The sequence below is a fragment of the Leucoraja erinacea genome, chromosome 2 (assembly GCF_028641065.1).
Source record: "Leucoraja erinacea ecotype New England chromosome 2, Leri_hhj_1, whole genome shotgun sequence".
NCBI classification, from domain to species: Eukaryota; Metazoa; Chordata; class Chondrichthyes; order Rajiformes; family Rajidae; genus Leucoraja; species Leucoraja erinaceus.
Genome location: NC_073378.1, coordinates 139,068,991 through 139,096,049, shown reverse-complemented (window position 1 = coordinate 139,096,049; position 27,059 = coordinate 139,068,991). Strand labels below are relative to the sequence as shown.

The window sequence follows — 27,059 nt, the reverse complement described above, 5'->3', positions numbered from 1 at the left end:
TGTGCGAAGAAACGCAGCCAGTGCAACAATCGCTGGTGTCCTGATGGAAGGACTGCTCCAGTATTTAGTATCAATGACTGCATATTCTTTGTCACGTTCAGGGACTTACCGCAGTCTTTGCATTTTACACTCGGTGGTCCTCAGAGCTGCAGACAACAGCTTCACTCCAGAATCTGCCACCTCGTTATCACCCAGCTCTAGTCCCGTCAGCGAGCGGTTTGTCCTGAGAGCAGCGGAGAGATCTTCTGCACAAGAAGCTGTGAGGCCAACATCCCATAGCCTAAGGAACCGACATCCAAAAACCAAAGAAACATTTATTCTTGTAAAATGCATATTTACCATCTATTAGCACAAATTATTCAATTAAGCCCTTTCATGAACACTTGAATTCAATTGAACAATAATCTATGTTACTTTCACTGATTGCCCCAGTCACTTATGTTATGTATAAGTCACGGATAAATTAAATAGTTAATATCAAACGCATGCCGATTTCACCACAATTCAATCATCTGTATTGGTTAAATCTTCATGGAGAAAGCAGCAACAAGTTGTGCTACTTGCAAACCTTCTCACTCAAGGCTGCTTCTGGAAAACATCCACATTGGAAACTCCATGCATTTCATAAGAAACGCCCATTTCTCTAATTTGCTGTTGATTTACAATTTCAATATTTCACCCATTCCACTGCAAAAGCTGAAGATTCGAAGGAGAGAATGTTTTGAAAGCTGAAGAAACATTGCATTCAAGTCTAAACATGAACACTTTTGACCAAAGCCGTATTTTCTTATACCTTTCTCGACATGTTGATTAAGTTCAAGTTTTTGAATTCTTATATGAATTCAGCCAAGATCTACTTTCATGTGGTTAAAACAGCTGTGTCACACACACAAATAGAAAGTAGGAGTAGGCCATTCGGCCCTTCTGCCACCATTCAATATGATCATGGCTGATCATCCAACTCAGTATCCTGTACCTGCCTTCTCTCCATACCCCGATCTCTTTAGCCACAAGGGCCACATCTAACTCCCTCTTAAATATAGCCAATGAACTGGCCTCAACTACCTTCTGTGGCAAATGCAAGCCTTGCTTTAATTTGAATAAGGTGCATCGAAATTGCTGACTCCGGAGTGGGAGAATGACTCATGTTAGTGGCGTCATTTAGTGTATATAGCCACGGGCAGTTGGAGAATGATGGAGTATATCTGTCCTAATCTCTCTTAGCCTGGTACTTACCGCAGTATCTTTATTTTACAGTCCGGATTTCCCAGAGCAAGAGACAGCAGTTTCATTCCCGAATCACCCAGTTTATTAATGCCCATATCCAACTCTGTCAGTGACTGGTTTGTTTTCAGAGCGGATGCAAGATCCTTGATGCAGGAAGATGTGATACCACTCTTGTCCAGCCTGGCAAACATGGTAAAGAGCAGAGAAACAAGAGCGTTAAAATCACCATTACTTTTTAGCAGGCCTATACGGGTCATATTAAAACTTGGTTTCAGTCTAAACTCCTGGGATTGTAAACAAAATCATTGTGAACACAACATCTCACAGTTACTTACTCCAATTTCTGTATTTTACAATCAGGGTTCCTCAGAGCTGCAAACACCGGCTTCACTCCGGAATCTCCCAGGTCATTGTCCCCTAGTCTAAACACAAACAGATTGAGTAAGAAACAAACTGATCCAAAACCAAAAATATTTCAGGATATTAACCAGGTATTATGGTCACTGACAAAAGCCCTGCTGCCCAGCTTCCCGTTATTCACGGAATGCAATCATTTATCAAATATAATGCTGTCGACGTGAAACCTCTAATGGTCCTCATTCACTGCTGTTAGAAATATCCTCATGACGCATTAACCACCATTCAAATTTGCGGATAACCGCCTCTTTCTGTTGCTATTATATTCCAATTAAATATTGCAATTTATGGGAATGGACAATTTCCCAGTAAAACAATTGTCCTCTCATTTCCTGTCATTTAGCGTTTGTACCTTACATTAATCCATGTTACATCTCGGGTTACATTGTCATATGTGACCAACTGCTGAAGTTCTCAATCGAAGAGAGGAGCTCTCCCAATAAAAGAGCTCTGTTTATTTCAAGTGAAGAGACAAAGATTTGAGGTTGTATTCCAGTGTTTACTCTCCAAGTATGGCCGAATACATGGGGTGGGATGGCTGGGAATTTTCAGCCTCCTGCTGCATGTGAAGCCCTAACACTAATAAAAGTCGCAGCCTGGTAGTTTGCAAGTGTTAACCGGCAGAATTTACAGACCAGTCATGATAGTATGCAAGCCTAGATTGGAAGGTGAAAGCAAGACTAACAGCCAGAGGAGCAAGATGTATTTGCTGGATGAAGGGACAGTGTGGAAGGCTGTGAGATTACAGAGCTAAGAAATGACAATGGGGATTGGGGAACGTTTAGCTCGCCCCAGTGGCAGGTGACTGCCAGAAACTGTGCTCTGTCCCTTTGTTACTGAATGTTTGGTGTTTCTGTTTTCCACTCTGTACACATGGATGGTTCAATGACCTTCGCTCTTCCTTCCTGTTTGGGTGTCCCAGGATATTGAGAAAATTACATGAGGAGGGTAAAGATCTGTCCGGCCCAGCATACTCATGCAGAGCTCATCAGCACCTCCACTTCCATAGAAGATTGAGCTAATTTGATACGTCAATTATTTGTCTCTTGAACTTGTACAGGTGAAAGGTAGAAAGCATACTGACTGATTGTATCATGGCCTGCTTCGGCAACTCGAATACTCATTAATTAAAGGAGATTGCAGACAATGGTAAACATTACCAGGTGTGTCACAGGTACTGACCTCCACACCATTGAAGGGATCTGGAGGAACTGCCTCAAAATGAGAACTAACATCAAACATCACACCACCCTGGCAATGGTCCCATTTCATCCTACCATCGGGAAGACGGTATAGGAGTCTGAAAACAGTCACAAGTTTTAAGATGGTTGTTCCCAATTCCATTAGGTTCTTGAACACTACATTGGACAAAGTCAGCATGGATTTATGAAAGGTAAATCATGTCTGACAGATCTTATAGAATTTTCGAGGATGTAACTAGTGGAGTGCATAATGGAGAACCAGTGGATGTGTTATTTCTGGACTTTCAGAAGGCTTTCGACAAGGTCTACATAATAGAGTAGTATACAAACTTAAAGCACATGGTGTTGGGGGTTCAGTATTGATGTGGATAGAGAACTGGCTGGCAGACAGGAAGCAAAGAGTAGGAGTAAACGGGTCCTTTTCAGAATGGCAGGCAGTGACTAGTGGGGTACCGCAAGGCTCAGTGCTGGGACCCCAGCTATTTACAATTTATATTAATGATTTGGACGAGGGAATTGTATGCAACATCTCCAAGGTTGCAGATGACACGAAGCTGGGGGGCAGTGTTAGCTGTGAGGAGGATGATAAGAGGCTGCAAGGTGACTTGGATAGGCTGGGTGAGTGGAAAAATGCATGGCAGATGCAGTATAATGTGGATAAATGTGAGGTTATCCACTTTGGTGGCAAAAACAGACAAGTAGACTATTATCTGAATGGTGGTCGATTAGGAAAAGGGGAGATGCAACGAGACCTGGGTGTCATGGTACACCAGTCATTGAAAGTATGCATGCAGGTGCAGCAGGCAGTGAAGAAAGTGAATGGTATGTTAGCATTCATAGCAAAAGGATTTGAGTATAGGAGCAGGGAGGTTCTACTGCAGTTGTACAGGGTCTTGGTGAGACCACACCTGGAGTATTCTGTACAGTTTTGGTCTCCTAATCTGAGGAAAGACATTCTTGCCATTGAGGGAATACAGAGACGGTTCATCAGACTAATTCCTGGGATGTCAGGACTTTCATACGAAGAACGACTGGATAGACTCGGCTTGTACTCGCTAGAATTTAGAAGATTGAGGGGGGATCTTATAGAAACTTACAAAATTCTTAAGGGGTTGGACAGGCTAGATGCAGGAAGATTGTTCCCGATGTTGGGGAAGTCTAGAACAAGGGGTCTCAGTTTAAGGATAAGGGGGGAATCTTTTTGGACCAAGATGAGAAAAACATTTTTCACTCAGAGAGTGGTGAATCTCTGGAATTCTCTGCCACAGAAGGTAGTTGAAGCCCGTTAATTGGCTATATTTAAGAGGGAGTTAGATGTGGCCCTTGTGGCTAAAGGGATAAGGGGGTATGGAGAGAAGGCAGGTACAGGATACTGAGTGGATGATCAGCCATAATCATATTGAATGGCGGTGCAGGCTCGAGGGGCAGAATGGCCTACTCCTGCACCTATTTTCTATGTTTCTGTTACACAATGCTCACCCCAACTATGAACATCTTTGGTTGCACTGGGGACTTCAGGGTTTATGCATTTGTATTGTGGTCATTGCTTTAATGACATTTTATTTATATATTATATATATATATATATATTATATATCATCTATGTGCATTGCATTTACAAGTCTGTTATGCTGCTGCAAGTAAGAATTTCACTGTTCCGTTGTTGACAACTAAACACTTGAGTTTGACCCAGATCAATTTAATTTAGGTTAGAGATAGAGCGGATACAGACCCTTCGGCCCACCTAGGAATCTAGGATTGCTGGTCCATAATTCCTTAAATGTGGCAACACAGGGTAGATGGAGTGGTCAAGAAGGCTTTTGGCACATTGGCCGTCATCAGAGTATTGAGTTTGGAAGATTGGAGGTCATGTTACAGTCCTGTAAGACATTGATGAGGCCACATTTGGAGTATTGTTTTCAGATTTGGTCATCATGTTATAGGAAAGATGTTGTCAAACCTGAAAGATTAGAGGTTTTACAAGGATGTTGCCAGGACATCCTGCGGGACTGAGCTACAGGGAGTGGTTGAGAAGACTAAGACTTTATCCTTTGGAGCGCAGGAGGACAAGGGGTGATTTTAAAGTGGTGTACAAGATCATGAGAGGAATAGATTGGGTACATTTATGGTCTTTTGCCCAGAGTGGGGGAAATCAAGAACCAGACGACATAGGTTTAAGGTGAGAGTAGAAAGATATAATAGGAACCTGAGGAGTAACTTTGTTTTTTACACACAGGGTGAGCTGGTAGAGGAGGCAGTTGAGCCAAGTACTATCATAATGTTCAAGAGACATTTGGCCAATTCCATGGTTAGGATATATTTAGAGGGTTATAGGCCAAGGTGGACCAAAGGGTCTGTTTTCACAATGTATGACAATATGACTATGCCCATAGCTCCCTGAAAGCTGCAATGCAAATGGAAAAAGCAGTAATGAAGCAGTACATTAAGGTTCCATTTATCTGTCTGGCCATTGAGGATAAGAGTCAAGAAGTCATGTTGCATCTTCATAGGACATTGGTAAATCTTATTTGGAGTATTGCGTGCAGTTCTGGTTGCCCCATCACAGGGTATACGTGAAGGCTTTGGGCAGTGGTTTACTAGGATGCTGCCTAGATTAGACATCTATATTACTAAAAGTCTGATCTTGACCGCTTTTGGCTCACTGTGTTGCGATATCTGAGAGAACGCCGCCACCTACGGCCGTCATTTTTGGCCACCTCGATCAGAGCCCCCCTCCGCCTTCCTGGAGCAGAGGATTTTTCTCATCGATGAAAAATCAGAGATATATTAATGTATTAAAAAATTAGCCATTCTCTCTGCTGCCCCTGTTGGAGGGAGGGGGAGGGACTATAAAACCAGGAAGTGGTGTGCCTCACTCAGTCTCTGCAAGATGGAGGAAGCCAGAGGGTCATGTCTCTCCGCGCTCTGAATAACACTGAACACATGTCTACTCAACTGTGAGTGCCTGTAATGTGGTTTGAAAATGAAAATGCTGTTTGGATTGAAGTAAAACTCCACTGCTAATGGTTGTTTGGGTTGTAGTAAAAACACACTGCTGATGGTTTTTTGGGTTGAAGTAAAAATGCACTGCTAATGGTTGTTTGGGTTGAAGTAAAAATGCACTGCAAATGGTTGTTTCGGTTGGAGTAAAAATGCACTGCTAATGGTTGTTTGTGGGCGGTTTGCGTTGAAGTAAATTGCACTGCAAATGGTTGTTTGGGGGTTTTTTGGGTTGAAGTAAAAATGCACTGCAAATGGTAGTTTGGAGGTTTTTGGGTTGAAGTGAAAAGGCGCTGCAAAGGGTTGTTTGGGGGCGGTTTGGGTTGAAGTAAAAATGCACTGCAAATAGTTGTTTGGGTTGAAGTAAAAATGCACTGCAAATGGTTGTTTGGGTTGAAGTAAAAATGTACTGCAAATGGTTGTTTGGGTTGAAGTGAAAATGCAGTGCAAATAGTTGTTTGGGCGGGTTTTAGATTGAAGTAACAAGGCACTGCAACGGGTTGTTTGTCTAAATTTGACAACTTCCTGTTTGCACTATATTGATTTTAGGTAAAATGCTACCACTTACGGCTGTGATTTTTGCCCATCTTACTCATTCCCCCTCCGCTGATCAGGTGCAGAGGATTCTTCCCATCAATGAAAAATAAAAGTGTTATTAGTGTTTAAAAAATGTTGAGAATCTGTCTCCTGTCAATCACGCCATGAAGGCCATACCTTTTCCGGTGGAAGGGGGAGGCATTATAAAACCCGCAAGTGTGGGCGTGGCTCAGTCTCTGTATGATGGGGAGGGAGAGGTCACTACTCTGTCTGAGCTGTGAATCAACTGAACAAACTGACTGTCTGCTGAACTGTGAGTGTGGTGTTTTGTGTGGTTTTATGGTGGTTTCGCCTTGCTTGAAATGGTGTGAAAATGCATTTGCATGTGGTGGCCTTGCACCCTGCATGAAATGGTATGAAACTGCATTTGACTGTGGTGTTGTTGCACCCTGCAACAAATGGTATGTAACTGCATTTGAATTTGGTGGCCTTGCACCCTCCTTCAATGGTATGAAACTGCACTTGAATTTGGTAGCCTTGCATCCTGCTTGAAGTGGTTGGAAACTGAACCTGAATTTTGTGGCCTTGCACCCTGCTCAAAGAGGTAAGAAACTGCACTTGAAATTGGTGGCCTTGCACCCTGCTTGGAGTGGTAGGAAAATGGATTTGAATTTGGTGGCCTTGCACTCTGCTTGGATTTCAAATGGAATTTCAAGGAATAGCCGTGAGTCAACTGCCAGCCCACCAGCCATAAGTAAGCTGCCAGTACATCAGGCTTGAGGGTCTGAGCTGCCACCCCAAGAATCCATTTGGCCCACAATGTCCATACTAGCCATCTGGAGACCAGTAGTCCCTGCAGCCAACAACACCCATACCAGCGCTCCAAAAAGCCCCCCCCACCCCCACTGGCCACCAATATTGGAATTGATGGAGGGGTGGAATATTGCGTCGGGGGACCAGCCCATCCAGTGTGAACATGGGACCCAACGGATCCCACTTAGTCTAGTATTAACTATAAGGAGGGCTTCGTCAAATTTGTATTGTTTGCTCTGGTGCGGAAGTTTAGGGGAGACCTGATAGAACCATATAAAATTATGCGAGGCATACAGTAGAGAATCAAATCTTTTTCTGGGGTGGAAATGTCAAATACTCGAGGACATAGAAACATAGAAAATAGGTGCAGGAGTAGGCCATTCGGCCCTTCGAGCCTGCACCGCTATACAATATGACCATGGCTGATCATCCAACTCAGTATCCTGTACCTGCCTTCTCTCCATACCCCATGATCCCTTTAGCCACAAGGGCCACATCTAACTCCCTCTTAAATACAGCCAATTAACTGGTCTCAACTACCTTCTGTGGCAGAGTTCCAGAGATTCACCAGTCTCTGTGTGAAAAATGTTTTTCTCATCTCTGTCCTAAAGGATTTCCCCTTTATCCTTAAACTGTAACCCCTTGTCCTGGACTTCCCCAACATCTGGAACAATCTTCCTGCATCTAACTTATCCAACCCCTTAAGTGTACAAGCAGAGTCTATCCAGTCTTTCTTCATATGAAAGTCTTGGCATCCCAGGAATCAGTCTGGTGAACCTTCTCTGTACTCCCTCTATGGCAAGAATGTCTTTCCTCAGATTTGGAGTCCAAAACTGTACGCAATACACCAGGTGTGGTCTCACCTGGAGTACAACTGCAGTAGAACCTCCCTGATCCTATACTCAAATCATATAACCATATAACAAGTACAGCACGGAAACAGGCCATCTCGGCCCTACAAGTCTGTGCCGAACAACTTTTTTCCCCTTAGTCCCACCTGCCTGCACTCATACCATAACCCTCCATTCCCTTCTCATCCATATGCCTATCCAATGTATTTTTAAATGATACCAATGAACCTGCCTCCACCACTTCCACTGGAAGCTCATTCCACACCACTACCACTCTCTGAGTAAAGAAGTTCCCCCTCATGTTTCCCCTAAACGTCTGTCCCTTAATTCTGAAGTCATGTCCTCTTGTTTGAATCTTCCCTATTCTCAAAGGGAAAAGCTTGTCCACATCAACTCTGTCTATCCCTCTCATCATTTTAAAGACCTTTTGCTATGAATGCTAACATACCATTCGCTTTCTTCACTGCCTGCTGCACCTGCATGCCTACTTTCAATGACTGGTGTACCATGACACCCAGGTCTCGTTGCATCTCCCCTTTTCCTAATCGGCCACTATTTAGATAATAGTCTACTTTCCTGTTTTTGCCATCAAAGTGGATAACCTCACATTTATCCACATTATACTGCATCTGCCATACATTTGCCCACTCACCCAGCCTATCCAAGTCGCCTTGCAGCCTCCTAGCATCCTCTTCACAGCTAACACTGCCCCCCAGCTTCGTGTCATCCGCAAACTTGGAGATATTGCCTTCAATTCCCTCGTCCAAATCATTAATATATATTTTAAATAGCTGGGGTCCCAGCACTGAGCCTTGCGGTATCCCACTAGTCATCGCCTGCCATTCTGAAAAGGAGCCGTTTACTCCTACTCTTTGCTTCCTGTTTGCAAGCCAGTTCTCTATCCACATCAATACTGAACCCCCAATACCGTATGCTTTAAGTTTGTATACTAATCTCTTATGTGGGACCTTGTCGAAAGCCTTCTGAAAGTCCAGTTATAACACATCCACTAGTTCTCCCTTATCTACCCTACTAGTTACATCCTCGAAAAATTCTATAAGATTCGTCAGACATGATTTACCTTTCGTAAATCCATGCTGACTTTGTCCAATGATTTCACCACTTTCCAAATGTGCTGCTATCCCATCTTTAATAACTGACTAGCAGTTTCCCCAACCGATGTTAGACTAACTGGTCTGTAATTACCTGTTTTCTCTCTCTCTCTCTCCCTTTTTAAAAAGTGGGGTTACATTAGCTACCCTTCAATCCTCAGGAACTAATCCAGTATCTAAAGAGTTTTCAAAAATGATCACTAATGCATCCACTATTTCTGGGGCTACTTCCTTAAGTACTCTGGGATGCAGTCTATCCCAGAGTTGTCATAACTGTAAGGCAAGAGGAGGAACGTTTAAATGAGGTCCAGATCAAGTTTTTTGCTTACACAATGTGGGCAAAAGGGCCTGTTCCTATGCTGTACTGTTGTTTGCACAATATTCTAATAAAGGGTTGAGCGCTCCAACAGACCGACTGCTACAGTTAGTGTCTCCATGTCAATATCAGCAAATGGATGTGTGACGGATAGTGCAAAACACAAACATGATTAATCAGTATTTGCTGAACTGATAAAATCTGCAACAAATGTGACAAAGAGCCGACTTAGGCCACTCAGTCCTGGGGGAATTAATGACAAATCCTCTGTCACATTTGTATAGTTGGGGTTAGAGATACAGTGTAGAAACAGGCCCTTCAGCCCACCGCGTCCGATCCCCGCATACTAACCCTATGCGACACACTAGGGTCAATTTACACTGTTTACCGAAGCTTGTTAACCTACAAATCTGAAGGCCTTTGGAGTGTGGGAAGAAACTGGAGCATCCGGAAAAAACCCACGCGGTCACGGGGAGAGCGCTGTAAGGCAGCAAATCTCCCACTGCACCACCCCTATAGTATGTCTGCAAATATGGTTTCATACAGTTTTAACCAAGCTATTTATTTTCTTTTATTTATAGGCAATTACAAAGCTGCCTGATGTTATCATCTAGATTTGGGGACAAATTAATAGTTACCTCAATTCCTGACACTTGTGCAGCCCGGATCCCAGCCGTTGGAGTCCTTCACACTGAATGTTGCAGCTCCGTAGATTGAGGTGTTTTATTGCTTCACAGAATCCAATGACATGAGACAGGACGACACAGTCAATGGGGGTTAGTCGTAATCCACTGAGCGAAAGGGTTTCCACAGATCCCAGTGCAGACCTCGTCAATTGCCGATTCTGAGACTCAAACAGGTAGTGTAATGTGTTCCGGAGCCTCATTTTACTAGCTCCACTCCCTGAGTTTCCAATCTGATGTTCCACCTCATCCTTTACCCAGTCAATCACTCTGCAGATTGTTTGATGACAAAATGGACCCAAAAGCTTCCCCAGGCTTTGAGCTGACCCTGGAGAAGCGAGACCAGTGACAAAGCGGAGAAACACCTCAAATCGCCCATCATCCTCGCTGTGAGTTTCAGTGAGGAGTTTCGCAAGATCCCCGGGATCTGGAGTCAGAAATAGTGAGAGTGCGGCTGCAAACTCTTGGATGGTGAGGTGCGGGAAAGTGTACACCACACTCCGGGCAGATTCCTCTCTTTCCAACAGTTCCATCAAGAACCCGGACAGGAACTGCGATGGCTGCAGATTGTTCTTGATCAAGTCCTCTTCTGTAAACACAATGGTCTTCTCAGACACTCCTGTGAAGGCCATCTGACCAACCCTCAGTAACACATCACGGGGGTTGTCAATCTCACGGCCGTGGTTTTGCAGGATGTTGAAAATATAATAGGAATATAGTTGGGTGATGGTCTTGGGAACTCGTTTCGGGTCCATTTGGCTTTGTGTGAAGAAGGGGCCCAGTGCCAGACCGAGGATCCAGCAGTAGGAGGGGTTATAGCTCATGGTGTACAGGATCTCGTTCTCCTTCACATGTTTGAAAACAGCTGCTGCCACTGTCTGATCTTCAAAAAACATGGTGAAATATTTCTTCCGTTCCTCACCAACAAATCCCAGGATTTCAGCCCAGATATTGATTTCTGCTTTTTCCAATAGAAGCAACGCAGTGGGGCGGGTGGTCACTAGCACTGAACACCCTGGGAGCAGCTTGTGCTGGATTAAACTGTACACAATGTCTGACACTTCACACCACCATTCGGGATCTGGGCACTGGTGCTGAGGTTCTATGTCTCTCCGACTGTCAGCAAAATCAATTCTACCTTTGTATTCATCCAACCCATCGAATATAAACAGCAATACCTTTGGGTTCTTCCAGACCTCTCGCAGAATATTCTGGAGGTAAGGATATTGATCGATAATCAGTCCCTCAGGTTTGTTCTACAATTAATGGTATTCAAATCCCGGAATTTGAAACTAAAGACAAATTGGAAGTGTTGGTATATTTTTTCCGTGGCCCAGTCATAAACAATTTTTTGTACCATTGTCGTTTTTCCAATGCCTGGCACGCCGGCCACTGCTGCCGAACACCCAGATCTGGATTTACTCTGGGAAAAGCAGCTCTGGAATAATTGATTAGTCCGAATTTGTTTTAGTTTTCCCTGGAAATGCATCTTTCTCCACTCCTCATGGTCCCGACCTCTTGCCAGCAGCTCATGTTCCATTAGTCTCCGATCTCGAAGAGTAGAAATTATAGTCAGGTCAGCGTATCGATCAACAAGCTGGAAAACCTTAACCTTCTCGCTCATCAGGATTGTATTCACTCTCAGTTCTTCAGTTTGTGCCTGCAGAGTCTGCTTATGCTTCTGTTGAACATCTTCAATGGGAACAAGATAGTTTGAAGAATTAGTTTCACTGATGTAAGTAAAAACAAAATTAGATGCACTCTCTTTTTGCTATTCTTTCAATTGTGCTCCATTCGTTTTAAAAGTGAAACTTTGGTGAGTACAGAAATTAATCCACCCCTGAAAAGTCAGCAACCTTTATACATGTCGAACAGTGTGCAAATATTTGTATTGCTGAAGGCAATTTTGGACAAGAAGAAAACTGGGCAAGTTTCCAATATGTTTTCACCCAAGAGATTACATACTGGGGAAGTATGAAGCCCACATAATAAAGGCAACTTAATGGTCACGATGGACAATGCGATAAATAGATTTAGGAAGTGTTTAGATTGCAAGACATAGCAGCTGGAGGAAAGATACACATAGGATGTCGTGAACCTGGTTGAGGAAAATAACAGCGATCTGGAGGCAAGTTCATTTATTGCACCCATTTGTCTGGCAAAACGGAGGACAATTTTCTAAATAACTGGGAAAATAAGGTTAAAATAAACAAGGATGAAAGACTATACAGAAACATTAATCACTGATGCATTATTTGAAAATGTAAAATCCGTATATAACCACTATGTCACCAGGTATAAAAAGGATGAGTCATTGAACCAATTTGGGTTCTTATAGTATTTTGCAGTTTATATTATTAAGGCTTCAGTAAGTCGACTTATTTGAGATACAAAGCACTGCTCTATGAGATGTTCTTTGTGTCTGTCCTGTTCTAAGCCCCAATTAAGAGGACAACTGGGCCCTACGTGGAAGCCAAATTCAGGGTGCACAATTCTCCCCAACCACATGAACTGTAATAACTCCCGTGATCCCTCTTCTTTGCAACTCACATTTAAAATCACAGGATCTTATCATGAGATGTGCTGATGGCCCATGTTGCAAGGAATCATAATATTTCCATCCTTTCACACATTCTGTTAATCACTTGCAAGAATGAATTGGACTTCAAATATCAATTGGATTTCAGGCAATACAGAATTGGACAGCAATCAGACCACATCAATTTGGCTGGGACTGATTATCTCTCCTCCTTTCTGCATTCAGTCTGTGAGTAGACAAGATTCTCACTGTAGTCTTATCAGTGCTAGGACAAATTATTTCTTGGAGTGTGCATACTAAGTGAAATTTAAACCCAATCTAGTTATATAGTGCAGTGACAGATTGTTGTCAAGTTACGTCAAGTCACTTTTATTTCTATAGCACATTTAAAAATCAACTCTCGTTGACCAAAGTGCTTTACATTGGTGGAGGCACTAACTTTATACAACAGTGGGTCATAGATTAAGTACATACATAAATACATACATATAGCCCTCTCTCAGAGGACGTCAAGAAAGGCTTGAGAGTAAAGATGAGTTTTAAGTCTAGACTTAAGAGTCGATGGAGGGTGCAGTTCTGGTGGGAAGAGGGATGCTGTTCCACAGTCTGGGTGCAGCAACCACAAAGGCGCGGTTGCTTCTGAGCTTATGGCTAGACTCCGGGATGTACAGTAACCCCAAGTCGGCCGATCTGAGGGACCTGGAGGTGGTGTGGTGGGTAAGCAGACTTTTGATGTAAGTGGGGGCAAGCCCGTTAAGGGCTTTGTAAACATAAAGAAGGATCTTGAAGTCTATACGGAACCGCACAGGGAGCCAGTGGAGAGAGGCCGGAATCGGGGTGATGTGGTCCCTTTTTTGGGTGCCCGTCAGGAGTCTCGCTGCGGCGTTTTGGACCAGTTGCAGGCGGGGCAGGGATGATTGGCTGATGCCAGTGTAAAGGGAGTTGCAGTAATCGAGGCGGGAGGAGATGAATGTGTGGATGACCTTTTCGAGGTCGTCAAACTGGAGGAATTGTTTTAGTTTAGCTATAGTCCGAAGCTGGAAGAAGCTAGCCTTTACCACGGCATTGACTTGTTTGTCAAATTTCAATGCCGAGTCAAATATTATGGCAAGGTTTTTGACGTGAGGTTTGAGTAATGGGGTAAGGCTTCCAAGGCTGCCTGCTATCGTTTTGATTGAGTCCAAGGGGCGAGAAGAAAGATTGTACATCGACTGTGTTCACTGCATGTGGACAGGTTTCTCAATGTTGTGATTTCATAATCGCACTTTCATGATGAGTCGGAAAATTCTCATATCAGTGCAAGGACAACCTATTAAAGGGTTGTTGGAAAGGTGGGAATCTCATTGTGCATCTAATCAGTGCAGAACCAGGTTATCTGTTGGTCCACATTCACTGGGAATACGGATATCAATATAATTACATCTCTACCGGTGAATTGTATATTGGATTGTATTGTAGTCATATCAGTGCGACTTTGAATAAGCGAGTTCGGTATTAAAAAAAACACAAGTAATCATGGCATTTTTCAAAGGTCAAATGTTATAAAGAAAAATCGGACGAAGTGCTGTAGATACAGTGAGTACAGTTTGGGTCCGATTTTTTTGTCTTTTTTCAAGCTTGTATTTGTCAGGGGGCAGATGCTACAGGGATAGAGTGGGGAGACAGGACCGGTGGAGAGACATTCTCGGCAGCTGCACTCACACAGACCCGCCCCGTCCCCCCAACTTGAGTGTCCCATACCTGTCCGAACCGCCAGGACAACGGCCCCCAGGCCCACGACCAGTGCGAAGATGCGCCAACACCAACTCAACTCCCACCGGTCCAACCGACAGCCACGGACCAACGACATCAGTGGCCCCAGGCCCACAGCCAGCGGGGAGAACCCACAGGCCCACAGCCAGCGCCAGCTGTGGCCCAATCCCACCCCTACTCCAGAGGAACCTGCTTCCCGATGGGCCACTACGGTGACGTGGCAGTTCGCCCACGGCCTGGCCGAGCTGTGCTCCCTCACCCGCTACCCCAAGTACAATATTAAGCCATGCCGCTTCTTCCACGCCACCGGCTTCTGCCCCTACGGTACACGCTGCCACTTCATGCACTACCCCGAGGAGGAGCGAGGGGCCCGGCTTCGCCTGCGTGCCAGCCTGGGCTCAGCCTCCGGCCCTGGCGCTCGACTGGGCTTGGGGCTGGGCAAGGGAGGGGGAGGAGGTTGCTGCTGCCACGAACACCACCATCACCAACAGTACCAGCAGCTCCAGCAGGCGCCCGGCCTGCCCATGGCCGGCAGTGGCCCGTCCGCACTCTTTCTCTGACCAGGACGACTCCAGCAGCAGCGGCTCCGAGTCAGTCGCCCGTCTTCGAGCAGGGCTGGCGGCTGCCCATCTTCAGCAGGATCTCGGTGTCGGACTGAGGGGAGGGGAGGGGGGTGGAGGTGGAGGGTTTCTGGCCAACCCTGCGGGCCAGGCAGAGCCGTGCTGGAGCCAGCGGCTGCAAGTCTGGGGCCGGCACTGCCAGCCCATGGCCACCCCGGAAAGGGACGGGACACCCGGGAGGGGACGAGGACGGGGACAAGCCAACAGCAACTCAACAGCAGCCGGCGAGCCAGGCCCGACCCCGACCACGGAAGAAACGCAAACCTGCACACAACGCAGCACCACCGTTGCCAAGACGTTTTATAGCAAGTGACCTATGACCTGAGCATGGGCAGTCGGAATACCGAACTCACTTATTGTGTTCATTGAGATAAGAATCTGACAAGACTTATCAGTGTGGGCATACATTAGCTTTACGATTATGAGACTGACTGAGTGAATATCCTGGAAGTAAATTGTGTGGGAAGGAATTCCTTCACGGTTTGATCTCAGTGTGAGTAGACAAGCGGAGACATGATGTAATCTAGAGCATTGGTTGCCACTGAATAACTAAACAGTCCACTATCTATGTACAGTGCAATGTCATTTGGTTTGTAGAATGAACTACAAGAAAGTACAATAAAATCACAGAAAGTTCTAAGTTCAAAAAGAGACTGTTGCAATTTGTGAATTTGTTGCCCCTTTGGAATGACTTGAGTAAGATCAATCCACTAAGTCCCATTCCTCACATTGCACATTATTTCCAGCTACCAGTGAATCTGCGGCGCCTGCACACCACGGTGCATTGCGGACTTCAATATTCACTACATAAGCATTGGCCAGGTCACGTTGATTCCTTTGCCAATCACTTCCAGTTTCTGACCGCCTTATCTATCACCTGGCTTTAGGTTTTGTTTCCTGTTGGTCCATTCGGTACAGACCTGCCATGAATTCATATATTTTGCTCAGATTCCCCCGCAGCTTCTGTTCTTGTTAACAGGTTATAGGAGTAGAATTAGGCCATTCGGCCCACCAAGTCTACTCTGCCATTCAATCATGGCTGATCTCTGCCTCCTAATCTCATATTCCTGCCTTCTCCCCACAACCCTTGGCACCCATTTTTTTTAATCAAGAATTTGTCTATCTCTGCCTTAAACATATTCACTGACTTGGACTCCACAACTGTGGCAATTAAACCTACCCTCTGACTAAAGAAGTTGCTCCTCACTTCCTTTCTGAAAGAGCACCCATTAATTCTGAGGCTAAGACCTCTGGTCCTAGACTCTGCCATCAGTGGAAACATCCTCTCCAAATCCACTCTACCTATGCCTTTCATTATTCTGCAAGGTTCAATGTGGTAGCCCCTTCTAAACTTCATCCAGTGGAGGCCCACTGCTGTCAAATGCTCATCATATGCTAACCCACTCATTCCTGGAATCATTCTTATAAAACTCCTATGGACCTTCTCCAGAGCCAGCACATCCTTCCACAGGAGAAACAAAATGCTGGAGTAACTCAGCGGGACAGGCAGCATCTCTGGAGAGAAGCACGTTTCGGGTCGAGACCCTTCTTTAGACTGATGTCAGGGGAGTGGGAGGACGAAGATAAAATGTATTCGGGGACAGTAGGACTAGTGGGAGAACTGGGAAGGGGGAGGGGGTGGAGAGAAAAAGCGAGGGCTATTTGAAGTAAGAGAAATCAATGTTCATACCGCTGGGATGTAAACTACCCAGGCGAAATATGAGGTGCTGTTCCTCCAATTTGCACCGAGGCTCACTGACAATGGAGGAGGCCCAGGACAGAAAGGTCAGATTGGGAATGTGAGGGGGAATTGAAGTGCTGAGCAACTGGGAGATCAGGTAAGTTAAGACGGTCTCGTCGATGTAGGAAGATGACACCTGGAACAGCGGATACAGTAGAACCCAGTGGAACCCTAACTGATGTACCCTCTCTGTTTTTGTATCCAGTCCTCTTGATATGAATGCCAGCATTGAATTTGCCTCCCTTAGTACCAATTCGACTTGGAAATTAACTTTTTGGGAGTCCTGCACCTCTGCAGTTGTACAGGGCCCCTGTGAGACCACATCTGGAGTACTGTGTGCAGTTTTGGTCTACTAATGTCAGGAAGGGCATCCTTGCTATTCAAACAGTGCAGCATAGGTTCACGAGGTTAATCCCCGGGATGGCTAGGAAAGATTTGAAAGAGTGGGCCTGTATTCACTGGAATTCAGAAGGATGAGAGGATATCTTCTGGAAACATATACAATCTTAAAAGGACTGGACAAGCTAGATGCAGGAAAAATATTCCCAATGTTGGGGGTCCAGAACCAGAGGCCACAGTCTAAGGAGAGGCCATTTAAAAAACTGAGATGAGAAAAAACCTTTTCAACTTTTTTGTGAATTTGAGGAATTCTCTGCCACAGATCGCGATAGAAGCTAATTCACTGGATGAATTTAAAAGAGAGTTAGATAGAGCTCTTGGGGCTAGCGGAATCTAGGGATATAGGTAGAAGGCAGGCACGGGTTACTATTTGTGGATGATCAGCCATGATTTCAATGAATGGCGGTGCTGGCTCGAAGGGCCAAATGGCTTCCTCCTGCACCTATTTTCTATGTTTCTAAAGATGATGCTAATATAAGTAGGTATGTTGCAAAGCCTACCTGAAGCGTCGCTGAAAATCTGTCGCTGCGGATGTGCGCGATTTTGGCGCCGTTTAGAGGGGGGCGGGTTTAAAACGCGATTTTCCCTAGGCTGTTCCAATCGAGGATTTTCAGCCTAGTTAATTATTAACGGAAAATCGCTGGAATATTGCGTCGCTTTACATATTATTAGTTTTAAAGGCTTTATATAATTGTTGTAGTAGTTTAAAAATTAACCTCTAAACCCACGACCACCGGCAACTGGCAGGGTCTCATACAGCAGACAACAGAAGGTAGGCTGTTTATTTTTATATTAAATAGGGCTTCTTAAGATCCCTTTATACAAAGTTTAAAATTGCGAGTAGCTCATTTTGGCCCCATTATATCCTGCATTATTTTTCTGGGCATTTGAGGGTACAAATCCACCGCAATGTGAACGTTCTAAACCAGCGTGTTCACAGGAACCCACTAGAAAGCTGATTTAAATTGACTTTAATTTACAGCAATTGAACACTAGATTCCTTCCATTCGGCCTATAAATTAATGTAAATGAGATTTAAAAATCATGTTTTATTGTGAATTATTTGTGAATATTATTTGGACACTTAGGCTATTTAAAAATGTTAATCATTTATTAAGAAATAGATAGATGTTTAGTTCTAGTAAATTGAAGTTTGAAATTAGCTCCAATTGGGAAACTAACTAATTATATGCTTTAATTTCAGGTCATCCAAGTAAGATCGATTTATATTTGTTTCAGAATGCTTCAATCTATGATAATTGAAAATTTCATTCAGTTCTCTTAATTTTTAAGAAAGTTATGGGCTTTTGACTGTCCACGATCACAGCTTTTTTGTTGTGTCCATAGAAAATCAATAGGGAACAAGATGCTAATTTCCGAGTATGAAAATGGCCATAACTTTTTAAATACTTGAGATATGAAAGTGAATTAGGTGTCAAATTAAACTTCTTTTTATGCTTTATCTGATGGGATAAATTGCAGACTTGATTTTTAAAATCTCAAAATTTTGTAACATTGCTACATGAATGGTGATCGTGAATGGAATCTTGAAACTTCCCACACTGTTAATTAGAATAGAGGATAGAAAGCAATGAGATACTCCTGAAAGTTGAAAACTACTATGTTTTTCCTGCTCTCATTAATAATTTTCTCAGCTCGTCAAAAAACTAAATTGTCCCCAAGACAAGACCGGCCCCACACAAAGCCGCACTCACAATCCTTGAAGAAGCCTGAAGAAGGTTCTCGACCTGAAACGTCACCTATTCCATTTCCCCAGAGATGGTGCCTGCCCTGCTGAGTTACTCCAGCAATGTGTGTCTAACCTCACTACCCCTAATGTGTCAATGTAGTCCCCAGGAATTCTCTTCAATAAGTTCCCCATCACAGTTGACCGGCTTCCACTTTGTTGGATTTTCCCTTTTTACCTTCTTTGCTAAAGGAATAGCATTGGCTATTCCTCAGTTCTCGGGGATCTCACGGGTGGCTAGAGAGGATACAAAGAACCCGCCAAAACACCAACAACCTCTTCTTTTGCCTCTCTCAATTACCTTGAATATATCACATTAGGTCCTGGGGACATATACACGTTAATGTTCTTGAATAGACCTAACACCTCCTCCTCGTGGATATCAACCTGCCCAGATATTAGTATATTCCACAACAATCTCACTATCTTCCATGTCCTTCTCCTCAGTGATGCCAAAGCAAAGTTCTAATTTTGTCTATCTCTTTTACTTCCAGCGTTGTGAGGAGAGGTTTAGGTTGAAAGATGTTGAGTAGTGATTCCTTGGATGGAAGGCGTTAAACAGAGTGAGGCAGCTAAAACAGAGTTGTTAGCAAGCAGCCATATTCATGCTTTTCTGATAAATCAACGGAAACACATTGAAGAAAGCAGCTTCCTTAGATGTTTAGGAGAATGCTAGGCCAATAAATCAAGAGGCCATCGTTGAGGTCTTTGAAGATAAATTTTCGTCTTCCCAGAGGCATCAGACTAGTGTGTTGCACAAATAACTCTTGTTTTTGACACTAAGCAGAATTGCTAGTTTGAAAGCATAGTTTCAACTGTTGTTCTTAGATTAAAGTAAAAGTTCCAGTTCTTAGGTATAAAAATGAGCTGATGGGACTTCACCTTCAGTTTGGATCGCGACCGGTGCCAAAGGAAAACTGCAAGTCATGCAGTGGACACAGCCACCTGTCAGTGACTGGGGGTCCACCAGGTGTGGTTAAGTATAGATGCTTGGCCACAATAAAGCTTGCGTTGATTAATACTTTGTGTGGTCTCAGATTCTGAAACCAAACAGTTGCAGTCAAAACACCCAACGTTTTACTTGTTGCTTGAGCAATTTATTGGTTCTTGAGCAATCCTACCCTCTGCCCAGCTGCCCTCTTTTTTTAAATGCATGTAAAACATGCCTTTGAGTTTTCCTTCAACCTCCTCACCAAGGAAATCCATTTTCTCGCCCCTCTTTTAACATCCTGGCGGAGTTATTTCCTGATTCTTTTATATCCTTTCAGGGTCCTGTGCGATTGCAACTTCAAAAGCTTCACATATGCCTCCTTTTGAAATTTACAACATGCACTATCACCCAATGGCCTCGACTTTGTCATCCCTTTTCTTCCTTACTGGAACATGCTGGTTCCGAATTCCAATCAGTCTATAAACATTTGTCATGTGTACTTAGCCGATAACATCTACTCCCAAACGACTCTTGCTAATTTCCTCATAGCATTTGCCTTGCCCTAGTTTAGCACATTCCTCCCAAATGTGGGAAAGAACCAAAAGGTTGCACTGAGGTAGAAGATCTTTAGAAAGGAGTTGAAATGAAACAGTTATTAAAGCATACAACAGAGAGGCAGGACAATCTTGTCATTTTTCACATGTATCTTCACCGTCCATTTAGTCAACTACCAAAATAAACCAATTTTCTCTTCTCATTTGTTTGGTCACCTGACTAGAACAACAAGCATGCTGACTATCAGAAAAGGAATGGAAATTTTAATCTTATCTTACCTTTCAGGTAACTAGGTACTTCTGATAAACCTTGTATGATCTTCAAATGTACAATGGGATCAGAACCTGTTGAAATCATGAAAAATAATCAGAACTCTGACAGTCAGAATAAAATATGTAGAATTTTATAGTTAGCATTTCACCATACCAAGTTCCTTTATCTCTTGCAGAAGTTCGTCCAATTTTGGTAAAATGTGATGCATTTTCACAAAGGATTTCCATATTAACCTTTGTGTCTGAGGGTCTTTCTCCATCATCGTACTCAGGAGGAGTTTGGAACCATCAAGCCAATTTTCATTCTCCACTTGCTGAATGACTTTCTGCAAAGAACAATGAAGATATTGATGTGCAACTGGCTGGAGTTTTTATGGACATCTGCAACATCTCATTACGAAAGTCCTAGGTTCCCACCTGCTTTAATAGAGCATCAATAATACTGGCGTCCAAGAGAAATAAAGTGACACACCACAATGACTACCGAGCGGTGGCATGAATATCTGTACTCCTACCTTAGCAAGAATTTGCCTACTACAAGAATGGATCAACAGAAGATGTGATCTCGCTGGCTCGCCACTTTGTAGTGAACCACTTGGACAATAAAAACATATACGTCAGGCGGTTGTTCATCGATTATAGCTCAGCATTCAACACCTCATTTTGCCTGGGCAGCTCAAAACCTAGCGGTATGAATATTGATTTCTCTAAAAGATTTCTTCAAGTAAACCTTGCTTTCCCTCTCTCTGTGCCTCCCCACCCTAGTTCTCCGATTAGCTCCTGTCATCCTAAATAATTTTACTGTTTGTATGTGTCATTGTCACTTTCCCCTCAGCCAACAACGCACCATTCTATATTTTCTTTGATCATCTGCTTTGATCTGTTGATTTCACACCTAACCCTTCCATATCTCAAGTTTCCCCCTCCCCTGACTCATTCTGAAGAAGGGTCTCAACCCAAATGTCACCCAATTCTTCTCGCCAGAGATGCCGCCTGTCCCGCTGAGTTACTCCAACATTTTGCGTCTTTCTTCGGAGTAAACCAACATCTGCTGTGCCTTCTTACATATTAATTAAAGAGTCAATGGAGAGTCCGACTTGAGCAGGGACCATACTGGATCTTGTATTGGGAAATATTGCTGGCCAGGTGACTGGTGTTAAGATGGAAGAGCATTTTGGAGATGGTGATCACAACTTTTAAGATTGTTTTCAATAGGGACAAGTCTGAATGCTGCGGAAAGGTACTTAATTAGGTAAAGCAGATTAAAGTGTCATTAGGCAAGATCTCGGGAATGTAGATTGGGAACAGTTGTTATTGGGTAAGTGCACGTGGCATGTTGAAGTTATTTAGGGCAGTTGATCAAAGTGGAGGATCAGCATGTAACAGTAAAGAGGAGGAGGAATAAGGACGGCGAGTTAAGGGAACCGTGGTTGACCAAGGAGATTGTAAACTTGGTCAGGAAGGAAAATTAAGCACGTCAGATTTAAGAAGGTGGCATCAGATGGGGCCTATATAAAGCAAGCAAGAAAGAATGCAAGTGGGCCAAAAGCAGCCATGAAATGTAATTGTTGAGTTGGATTAAGAAAAATCTCAAGGCTTTTTATACCTAAGTAAAAACCAAGGATAACGAGATCAGTGTGGATAGTGAGGATAGCGAGATCAGTGTGGAGAATACAAATTTACTGGGGCAGTTAGAGATTGAGAGGTGAAGGTGCTGAGGCTCTTGAAGAGCATTGAGTGGATAAGTCCCCAGGGACTGATGGGATCTATCGCAGGCTATTGAGGGAGGCAAGAGAGGAGATTGCAGGGGCCTTGATGAGGATCTTCGGTTTTTTTCTACCCACAAGCGAGGCCCCACAGGATTGGAGAGTGGTCAATGTTGTTCCTTTGCTTAAGAAAGGAAGTAACACGAATACAGGGAACAATAGGCTTGCGAGCCCCATGTTAGTCGTAGGGAAACTATTGGTGAGAATTCTTCGAGATACGATTTACTCCCATTTGGAAGCTAATTTGAGATAGCCACCACTGCTTGGTACTGCAGTTTTTGGTTCTTTCCCACACTTGTTTTTTTTAGGAGGTGGAGAATGAGATTGAAAAAGGTAGGGCGATGGAAATGGATTTTGGTAAGGCTTTTGATAAGCTCTCTACAAGTAGGCTGATCCAAAATGTTAATACATACAGAATTCACGATGACTTGGTTGAATGGATTAGTAACTTGCTTATTAATAGAAGGCAGAGGGTTGTGGTGGAAACTAGATCATCTCGGTGGAGGTCTGCGACTCGTGGAGTTTTGCATGGATCTGCATTTTGAGTTACATGTAAATAACCTGGACATAAATACAGATCAGTTCGTGAGCAAGTTTAGTGATGACATCAAAATTGGAAGAGTTGCAAACAGGGCAGAGAAATGATAGATGGAATTTAACCCAAGCAAGGAGTTGGGCTTTGGGACGTTGAAGGCAAGGAGAAGGTATAGTTAATGGCAAGACCCTTAACAGCATCGACAGAACAGAGATTTTGGAATCTACGTTCGTAGTTCTTTGAAGGTGGCCGCATACGTGGGTCGTGTGGCAAAGAACGAGGTTGGATAGACTTTGATTATTTACTCTGGAACGTTGGAGGTTGAGAGTACACTTGATAGAAATATATAAAATTGAGTGCAAGTTTTTTTTAAACACGATAGTGCGGGACTGGAATGGATTGCCAGGGATGATGGTGCAGGTAGATACAATAGTGGCGTTTAAGAAGCTTTTAGATAGGCAAATTGAAATGCAGGTAATAAGAGGGACATGGATAATGTACAAGCAAATGAGATCAGTTTAATGGCATGATGGTCAGCGCAAACATTGTGGGCTGAAGAGCTCATTCCTATGCTTTGCTGCTCTATGTTTTATGACAATTTATTCACTGATGGCAGAAGAAACCTCTGGGATCATCTGTCAAATGGTCGTGGAAATTGCCTGTTTTTGCTTGTCCCCAACTGTCTTTCAGGCGGGTTACAATCTTATGGATACAAAATGGTGGAATAACTCAGTGGGTCAGGCAGAATCCCTGGAGAAAATGGATTGGTGATGTTTTCGTCAAGACACTTCATCAGACTGATTGTGGGTTGAACAAGAAGGAAGAAAAACCAGCATAAATCAGGGCCGGCAATGGATGACCTCAGGCAGGGTGATTCCATGATAGGCTGACAGTTGGCTAGGAATGGTGTGATCAAGAGAGATATATTGTTGCAATCTGATTTTGTTTATTAAAGCCTTTTCTCATAAATGCGCTATTCAATCGAGTAAAATTCTGAGATTCAATAATATGAATAATCCATTTCTTTCCAACTCACCTGATATTCTTGGACACTGAAATATCCCTCGTATGTGAACACGAAGCTGACTTTGTCCACCGCTTCTTCAGTCCCCTGCTCTAGCCTCTCACGGTAATAATTTGTCAATTGAAATAGTTGATCATCATCCATCACTTTCAGGAGCTCAGTGATTATAGATATTGCGTCTGTAAGCAAAATGGGGGAAACCACAAAACATATTATCAAACTTATGTAAGATTGCGTCTTTCAATGGAACCGCTCAAGGATGTTAGCAACCCTCGCATACAGAATACAGTTCATTGATATGTAACGTGGTCTTTGAGAGACAAGTTCCCTTGTCTCCCCTCTCCTCCAAGGTCCATTTAACCTGGAAAATGTACCCCGAGTTGAAGAGAAGTAACTGGTCCTACGGCTCAGACGATCATCTTTGATTGTTTTACATTTGTTCAGACTCATTTCCACCAGCTAGTTCTCTGCAATCTTCCTTTCCTCATATTCATCAACCACACCATTATTTTCCTCTCACTAACCTGGGCTTGAGGAAATTTATTGCAGCCAGTTAACCTCCCAAGTAGCACATGATCTGGATGTGTGCAGAAAGGAGAGCGCCCAGGAGAGAGCCACGTGGTCATAACGAGAATGCGCCAATCCCACCAGGTCAGTGTCAGGTGGGTCATGCGACTGCAAGACTGGGGCTGTGCAACTGTGCACGTCCTTTTTGGCTCATGAAAACTCAAAACAATGATCCCATTTCTTAAACTAAAAATACTATCTCAACAATTCCCTGAGCAGCTATATGTCCTAATGGGTTCCACACCACCCCATTTTGTAGAGGTGCCTTCAAATTTGTTTTTTTGGTCACATTTCTGTTCTTTCCATTTAATGCCCTTGACATGTTATGGTTTTTCACGTTAGATACGATGAACTAAGTGCTGTTGTGTTCGAGAAATCACCAGATTCATCCAACAGAGTATGAATAACTAGGTATTTTAATACACTACCAAATAAGGCACATAAACTCACGTACCCCTGTGTGGACTTGCAAACCCCGAGTACACAGCAAAGCATGCCGCAGGATGTTCCTGTACTTGATCACCTGGCACCGTTCGTGACACGGTCCAAGGTTGGGGCTCTCTCCTCAGAAGCGTGCCTGACATCATCCATTATGGCATTTCTTATCTGAGCAGACCGTGCCACTGTCCCCTCCTCGAGCCAATCATAAATCCCCCGTCTGCACCGTTATTGCACTACTAGCGGACGGCGCACGTGATCACCAAACTGTGTTTTCCTCAACAAAGCTCCACTTTCCCAGGAATGGTGTGAAAGAGTGAGACTTTCTCAGGCACTGTGAACAGGTGCAAGGAAATCTGAAGCCATGTCTGGGAAACAACTTACTTTCAAAGAGTTTAGAAAGTTTAGATTTAGTTGATAATTTTAGCTGAAATTGTCTGTTCAGCCCGTACAATCCAAGTGCACAATATATTTTCATGCAACTATTAGTTTTCATAACATTTTATTCATATTGCAATTCACAACTTTTTACTTAAATTAAACTGCCATGAACATTTTGATGGGTTTGGTAAATATTCCGTCCCTTTATTGTATATATTAGACTATATCTCACACACAGCTATCTTTCCAAATGCATCGGTAAACTTAAGGGCCTGTCCCACAAGCATGCGACAAGAGCGACCTAAAGGGCCTGTCCCACGAGCATGCGACTGCAGGCGGCAAGCAGGCCGAAACCGGAAGCGGGGGCCGTGCGGAGGTCGAGTGAGTGACATGAAGTTCGAGCGAAGTCGGCTGGAAGTTCACGCGTGACGTACGGCGTCTAGATGGTGCATATGGCGTCAAGACGCTGCGTATGCCCGTCGAGGCATACGCAGCGTCCAACCATATGTGGTAGCGGGCTGGCAGGCCGTTTTCGCGCGGAATTTTTCAACACTGTCAGTTTTTCGGAGCCTTGCGCGATGTCGGGACCAGCTACGCACAACTCCATACGGCTCCGGCACTCAAAGTGGGACCGGCCCGGCGAGGCGTACGGCTCAAGCGACCACGTTAAGTCGCGCTTGCTGCATGTAGTCGCATGCTCGTGGGACAGGCCCTTTAGCTTGGTTCATAAAATGATACACTGCAAATTGAGGTCATACAGCTCACCGAGTGCATTATTACATCCAATGACAGCCATTCTGAATACTCCTTTATTTACCAGAGATAGTCCCCTTCATTCCTGCTTATTCTCCCTTCTAACACCACAGAGCCAGTAACCCAGTTAAACCAGTTCTGGACGCTAGTTTTTAGAGATGTTCTTCATTTAGACTTTCTCGAAGTAGCAAATCAGTTTCCAAAAACCTTCGTCCCCTCAGGTCGATCTTACCATTTATTACCAGCAAGGCTAAAGTTTCTCTTTATTGCACATTCCATATAATCCCTGCAGCCCTTCAAGGACTGCAGCAGGTGAAGGGGTGCAGGGATTGGCTGAGAGGCAAGCTCTTGAGAGCTTTCTCTGTGTTTCTTTTCAGTAGCGGTCAGTTTAAAAACTGGGCGGGAGCAGCTAAGAGCACATACCTTTAAGAACGGCAGCAGTTGGAAGAGTGCAGGGATTGGCTGTGAGAAATGGCAGGCATGTTGGAGCAGTGTGTTTCCTGCAGGATGTGGGAAGTCAGTTTCTGGAAACAAAACCTGCAGGAATTGTGTCCTGAACAAACGTGTTATTAGGGAACTGGAGAAGCACTGGATGACCTCAGGGCCATCTGGGAAAACGAGAGTGTCATGGTCAGGACCTACAGTGAGGTTGTCATGCCAAGGATACAGGAAGAGCAAAGGTGGGTGACTGGGAGAAAGAGGAGTAACCGTGGAGTGCAGGAAACCCAGTGGCTGAGCAAAATGAAAACAGGTACACCCTTTTGTGAGCTGTCAGTGCAGATGACACTTCCAGTCTGAGTGGTGGACAGATGGGTGGCTCCAATCCTAGCGATGAGACTCGACTGGCGAGACCGACGTCGGGCAGAGCTATAGTGGTGGGT

General features: G+C 44.0%; 1 pseudogene; it reads right to left on the bottom strand.

The window, feature by feature from the left end:
• LOC129716179 (NACHT, LRR and PYD domains-containing protein 3-like) overlaps positions 1-27,059 on the bottom strand; it is a 56,235-nt pseudogene that overhangs the window by 5,305 nt on the left and 23,871 nt on the right.